Source organism: Lycium ferocissimum, unplaced genomic scaffold (assembly GCF_029784015.1).
Source record: "Lycium ferocissimum isolate CSIRO_LF1 unplaced genomic scaffold, AGI_CSIRO_Lferr_CH_V1 ctg4673, whole genome shotgun sequence".
In the NCBI taxonomy this organism is placed as follows: Eukaryota; Viridiplantae; Streptophyta; class Magnoliopsida; order Solanales; family Solanaceae; genus Lycium; species Lycium ferocissimum.
This window is the reverse complement of record NW_026725738.1, coordinates 27,718-35,471: the sequence shown is the minus strand read 5'-3', so window position 1 is coordinate 35,471 and position 7,754 is coordinate 27,718.

The following is a 7,754-nucleotide window of genomic DNA, read 5'->3' as shown; positions in this document are numbered from 1 at the left end:
AACTGCAGGGTGCCAAGTGGTTCTTAAAAATAGGTCTAAGATCGGGAAACCACCAAGTGAGGATTAAGGAAGAGGACATCCCAAAGACAGCCTTCAGAACTAGATATGGCCATTATGAGTTTCGGGTGATGTCATTAACGCCCCAGCGGTATTCATGAAGTTAATGAATAATGTGTTCAGGCCTTTCCTAGATCTATTCATAATTGTGTTCATCGATGATATTCTGGTATATTCTCGATCGGAGGCAGAGCATGCAGACCATTTACGCACTATTCTTGGAATTCTTCGGACTCGAGAGTTGTATGCCAAGTTTTCAAAATGTGAGTTTTGGCTAAATCCTATAACTTTTCTGGGGCATATCATTCCAGCCAATGGTATTCGAGTAGATACCCAGAAGATTGAAGCTATGAAGAATTGTCCAAGGCCTACAACGCCTACGGAGGTCCGTAGTTTCCTGGGGTTGGCCGATTACTATAGAAGATTTGTAGAAGGATTTTCCTCCATTTCAGCACCACTGACAAAGTTGACTCAGAAATCGGCTAAATTTCAGTGGACGGACGTGTGCGAGTGCGGTTTTCAGGAGCTGAAGGATAGATTGACTTCGGCCCCAGTCCTGACACTTCCAGAAGGATTGGAGGGCTATGTTTCTATTGTGACGCTTTAGGTGTTGGGCTAGGTTGTGTGTTGATGCAGCATGATAAAGTTATTGCTTATGCTTCAAGGCAGTTGTGGAAACACGAGAAAAACTACCCGACTCATGACCTAGAGTTGGCTGCGGTTATTCATGCGCTAAAGATGTGGAGACATTATTTATATGGTGTTCATGTGGACATTTATACAGATCACAAGAGTCTCCAATATATTTTCAAATAGAAGGAATTGAATTTGCGGCAAAGGCGATGGTTGAAGCTATTGAAAGATTATGATGTGAGTATTTTATACCATCCTGGAAAGGAAAATGTAGTAGCTGATGCTCTTAGTCACAAATCTATAGGCAGTTTAGGTGATGTTCAGTCGGAGAAGAGGGAGTTAGTTCGTGAGCTTCGACAGCTAGCCAGCCTAGGAGTTCGCTTAATGGACTCGGGCAGTACGGGAGTTACTGTCCAGAAACCAGCTGTGTCATCTTTAGTAGGAGGTAAAGAAGAGCCAATATAAGGACCCCATGTTATTTCATTATAGGGATGCACTTCCTCAGAATAAGAAATCACCATTTGAGGTTCCTGTAGATGGAGCTCTCAGGTATCAAGGCAGATTATGTGTTCCTGATGTTACCGGGTTACGTCAACAAATTCTGGAGGAAGCTCATCATTCTCGTTATCTATTCATACAGGAGCAAAAAAAATGTATCATGATATCAAGTCAATATATTGGTGGGATGGAATGAAGAAAGATATCGCAGAGTTTGTAGCTCAATGCCCTAATTGCCAACAGGTGAAAATTGAGCATCAGAAGCCTGGAGGATTACTGCAAGCTATGGAGATTCCAACTTGGAAATGGGAAGTGATTAATATGGACTTCATTACAGGCTTACCCCATTCTCGGCGTAAGTATGACTCTATATAGGTGATTGTGGATAGACTCACAAAATTCGCTCATTTCCTACCAGCTAGAACTACGTACTCAGCAGAAGATTATGCAAAGTTGTATATTAAGGAGATAGTGCGACTTCATGGTGTTCCAGTATCCATTATCACTGATAGAGGAGCACAATTTATAGCTAATTTTTGGAAGTCTTTTCAAGAAGGTTTGGGAACTCAGGTAAGACTTAGCACAACATTTCATCCACAGACTGATGGGCAAGCCGAGCGCACTATTCAGACCCTTGAAGATATGTTAAGGGCATGTGTGCTAGATTTTGGAGGTAATTGGGATGATCATTTGCCGCTTATTGAGTTTGCGTACAACAATAGTTACCACTCTAGTATTCAAATGGCCCCATATGAAGCTCTATATGGGAGGAAATGTAGATCGCCAATTGGATGGTTTGAAGTAGGGGAGACAAAGCTAGTGGGCCCAGACTTGATCCAGCAAGCGGTGGAGAAGATCAAGCTTATTCAAGATCGATTATTAACAGCCCAAAGTCGTCAAAAATCCTATGCGGACAATCGTCGACGAGGCTTGGAATTCCAAGTTAACGATTGGGTATTCTTGAAAGTATCACCGATGAAAGGTGTAATGAGATTTGGCAAGAGGGGCAAGCTTAGTCCCCGGTATATCGGGCCCTACAAGATTGTGCGCAAGGTAGACCAAGTAGCTTATGAGTTAGATCTGCCTTCGGATTTGGAGTCAGTCCACCCAGTTTTTCATGTGTCAATGCTTTGTAAGTGCGTGGGAGATCCTTCCAGAATTGTGCTTGTAGATGATGTCCAAGTTACTGAGAAATTGTCCTATGAAGAAGTACCCATTGCTATTCTAGATAGGCAGTTCGAAGACTCAGAACCAGAGACGTAGCTTCAGTTAAAGTCCTATGGAGAAACAATAATAGGGAAGAAATGACTCGGGAAGGAAGTCGAAGAAGATATGAAGTCCAGGTACCCACATTTGTTTCCACTCCCAGAAGAGCTACAGACAAAGACACCATTATCCTCAGGTATGTGATGCTTCTTTGAATGATTTCTTGGTCTCGTGTGGCCAATATGGATATTGATGTTGTAGCCCAGTGAGGCACTGTATAATTTGGGTTGTTGTGATAGGATGGTAGTGGTACAATTACAGGGGAAACTCTGGCAAAATTTCGTAGCATTCCTAAGAGTTTAACATTCGAGGACGAATGTTTTAAAAGGGGGGATAATGTTACACCTCGAAAATTTTCGTGTCGTTTGCGTTGTAAGTAAACTAACATAAGCTCGGAGAGGTCATGGAACCCTTATAAGGTTAAGAAATACTCTTAACAAGTGTTAAGAAAGTGTCTAAAGGTTCCGGGATCAAGCAAATCGAAGAAAATAAGTTTGTCGAAAATTTGGGAAAATTTGGCAGAATTTTGGACAGAAATTTTGGGTCAACTTCAGAGAGGTATATCTCCTGGTATATCAGGAGTTTTGAGGTGTTTCAAGAGCCTAAAATTAAGTTCGTCGAGTGCAGTTTCTAACGAAATAAACCATTCATCAATACGACATAGGAGTAGAGAGTTATGGGAATTTTAAAACAGACTGCGAGGAGCTCGGGAACCTATGCGGAAATTCTAGAAATCATTTAAAAGCCCACCAATTTCGGCCCATCAGCCCAAACCCGATTGGGACCACTATATATACCCTCTTAAGTCTCCTAAATCACCTTAATTTTCACCATTTCTCATCTCCACACCTTTCTAGAATCTCCCACAACATTCATCCAGTATCCTTACACCAAAACATCGCAAAATTTAGGAGTTTCTACATCAAATTAGGCTCGGGTTTGTAAGATTAACAACGAATCTCGACGAATCAAAGAAGGGCCATGACTTTGGGGCTCATATTTTCACCAAAACAGAACCTTCTAGACCCTAAGAGCTCTCTCCAACACTCCAAACCATTCCAAGTCAAATCAAGAGAAGATCAAGCCATAATATCCTTAACCAGTTTATGGAAGGAGCTTGTTCGTACTTCTAATTGAAGTTGTGGTGGATAAGCTTTAAGGTGAATTGTGTGAGGTGAAGTTCTTTAAGTTATAAGGTGAGGTGAAGTTCTTTAAGTTATAAGGTATGTTTTTCATCTTGAGTTTTATATTAAGTCGTTTCTTTTGAGGATTTTAATGGCTTAAAGTGAAAGAAAGCATGGCATAAAGGTCGTAGATAGATATGTTGATGTTGTTGGCTTACGGACTGATTTTCGAAGGAAGTTTCGGACGAATTTGTATATATTTGTCATGTAGTATCTTGATTACGTTATGGTTGATGTTGTTAATGATGTTTGGGAGTTGTTTTGGAATTTGGAGGAAGTAGATAATATAGGGGAAATGCTGTCCGATTTTCGTTGGCTCATCTATTAGTCTAGTTTGATCTTATGAGGGTTTCAATGGCTTGACCTTGGTATGAATTATCTTGAATGTAGATTTGCAAGTTCGGAAGGATAAGCGTTAAGTAGTTAAGGATCGACAAGGTATGTTAAGGCTAGTCCCTTTCTTTCTAAAGGCATGATTCTTATGAACCCATACATGTTTTCCATAATATCCTTATTCCCAAAAAGCTAGAAGTTCATGATTCTCAAAGTTCTTCTATTGCTAAGGATAGATGTTTCCTATGATGCTAAAGATAAATATGGTCCATGATGATAATGATGATGATGATCCCATTCAAGAGATTCCAAAGCTTATGGTTTTGATGCTATTATGAGATTATAGAGTTTATTTCATGATTTTCTTGATTTTATTCATTGTTGTTGATCTCACCTTATGATAATTGTTCCTTCAAGGTGAGATATAGCGATGATGATTGTTCCATAACATAAATCGGAGGTTACCGACCTTACGTCACTCCGATAAAGTGGTAACTTTTATTTGGGCTCTCATGCATGCTACTTATATGATATATATATATATATATATATATATATATATATATATATATATATATATATATATATATATATATATATATATATATATATATATATATATGATATGGGAAGAAAACCGAGGCGTTATATACGCATAACTACCTGATCAGTTGGCATATTATGATATTGTCCCGGACGCGGGATATATGGATAAATGGATCGGGCCGTTCGTTCCGCGGCAACACATATAATGATGATATGATATATGAATCGGGCTGCACGTTCCGCAGCACTATTATTTATATATGTATGAAGAACGTTTTTCTTAAAAGAAAGCTAAGCATGCATGATATTCGCCTTACGAGGCAATCAGATGTACATGTTGTCCTTATCTCATGTTATGTTCTGTATCTCTTGTTATGTTGTTATTCGTGCCTTATATACTCAGTACATTATTCGTGCTGACGTCCTTTCCTGTGGACGCTGTGTTCATGCCCGCAGGTAGACAGGTAGACGAACCAGACCCTTAGGAGCTTCATCAGCGGAGTTTCAAAAGCGCTCCAGTTGTTCCCAGCTGCGTACTTATTAGTACTACTCTTGTGTATATACTTGGGCATGGAGGAGTCTGCCGCTCGTCTTCATGGATTCCCGTATTCTATATAGAGGCTCGTAGACGGATGTGTGTAGCTAGAAGTCCCATATCGTTATCAGTTCATATTGTTGTATTATATTTTGGCAGCCTTGTTGGCCTATGTTTATGGACGTAGTTATTGATGATTCTATAGCGATGTGTCTTTATCTTGTGATATATGCCCTTACAGACTATGGTACCCATGAGCTGTCTTTGTGGCCCACCTAGAAATGATTATGAGATGTATGTTCAGAGGCACCCGGTGGGTTAGCTCCGGGTGCCCGTCATGGCCCTCTAGTTGGGTCGTGACATAGACTTTTCCCTCGGGATGCAAACAGGAAATCAAAATAAGCAGATGGGGTTATTGAAGTTGGGATTAATGTGTTAGAATTAATGCTTTTCGGGAATAACATATAGCAGCAAATGTCTACTATTGCTTTTTCGCTGACCTATGACGTGGCTGGTGAAGATAAACTAAATCAAGACTTAGCTAACAAACGAGCTATAGCTGGTGGAGTATCTCAGAGAGAAAGGAAATGTAACTGATATCTTAAGGAAACCATTGATGGCACTTCTGGTCCAAAGGTATCTTTAGCTAACGAATTATATCTTCAAACAAAATTTGCATTTCTTACAATTTCCTTTCAATGAGAGCCCTTTTTCTATTTCTTTTACTTTTTCCGTAGAAACAGATATTTTCGAGCAATTAACTGAAAAGTAAAATCCTAAACCATAAGTGAAATCCTAGCTCCGCCTCTGCTCGGAGCGTTTGAAATTGTGAGTTTACCTTCATTGACAGAGAATGCCTAAATCGAGCAGTAGCAAAACTTTTTTTTTTTTTAGCTATTTGAATATGTCAGTAGAAATGTGTATCCAGACAATCTTTCTAATGTGGTTGTCAACCTAATGGCGCTAAATGCAGTACTTGTGTGGTATCTGAACTCCTAGCTTCCTAAAGTTAAGTTGTTTTATTTTATGTTAATGCAAGGAGATGAACTCACTCACCCAACGGTGTATAAAGTACCGAGGTAACATTATGTATTCAACTGCATGGTCTGCTTAATAGTGATATATGCGTCGTTCATATACGTGAGGTCAGAATGAACTTTTCAGTTCCTTAGCAAACTGTAAGAATTTTTTTTCCGGTTTCTTTAGTATTGATATCAATGGTCATCATATTTCATTAGCAGGTATTTCAATGCTTATAGTATATAAAAGGAATGGACGCTACTTTGGTTGTCAATGAGTTTGATTGACTGATAACATAACTTCCCAGAAGAAAAGGTGAGGAGTACATAAATGTATTAGTTTATGATTAGGCATTTCTCCTTTATAAAGTTCTAAAAAATAAGAGATTGCAGTACATTCTTTACGGCGTCTAGGTAAATGTTTCCTCCCCGTACAAAGCACATGAAGAAACTGAGGCCTCAAAAAGTCACCCTCCACACTAAAGATACATCTAAACTTGTGTCTTATCTCCTTAAAGTACTCTTTTTTTTTTTTTTTGTTGGGTAATTGGAGAAGGCCGATATGAAAGGGTGTTTTTCCTCTTAGGGATCCTTTCAACATTTCAGCAGTTGTTATAGGACATTCTTTCCCTATATTAGAGCGAGTTCAAACAATTCCCAAATCATATTGTAATTTTTTATTATTACTTCCATCACAATTTATGTGGCATAATTCGGATTTGGAAAGTCAAATAGTTTAATTTTAATCGTGAATTCAGGCATTGAATCTTTAAGTTTTTCGAAATAAAATCTACATATTTGGAAACGATGTAAAAAGTACTATAGGTCGCAATAGTTGATAATCCAAAATACATAAAAGATATATAAAAAAATTAAGATAAAAAAAAAAACTAGTTTGAATCTCAAAATCTAAAAGGTGACACATAGGACGGAGAGAGTAATAGATTATAGCAATTGATATTGTAATTTTTTACGGTATGAATGTATGTTAACTTAATTACTAATCCCGATTTTCAAGACCAATTATTTATTCGTACATATCATTTGGATGATTTGATTGAATAAGAATTATTTTGAACTGCTAGAGGTTAAAGTCTTCCTTCTGACTTCTGAGTTCAGTGGCGGAGCCAGCAACTTCATCAAGGGTGTTCAAACTTCGAAGAAGCCAAAAAAAAAAAAAAAATCAAGTTAGTGGGTGCATGGAACAAAAGAAAAAATTAACAAATGGGTGCACTGATAAGAAAATTTCTTTTTAAAAAGCAAGATTCATTTACAAACATCCTGTCATTCATAGGATAAAATAAACATGTCTTTGGGGTGTGTGTGTGTGTGTGGGGGGGGGGGGGGGGAGAAAAGAGCTTGAACAAAGAAAAAAAAAGCTGAAAGATTCCAGTTTAACTCAATTATCATACTAAACATAAGGTTAAAAAAAATAAACGCACTCTACTATTTACATCAAAAGAATGTGAAAGTCATTGGTTGTTAAGTTTCGAACCACGCATTATTGGTACTCACAAATTTCCTCGATTATAAAAATTAAACTAATATGATTCGTTATTAGTGAATTAACTTTTTTTCAAATTATAATTACCCAAATAATTTCTTTAGTCGCATCTAGGGAAACTGCTAAGACCAATTTTGAATTTCTATTATCATGGAAGGTTAAGTTTGGAGCTAAAAATA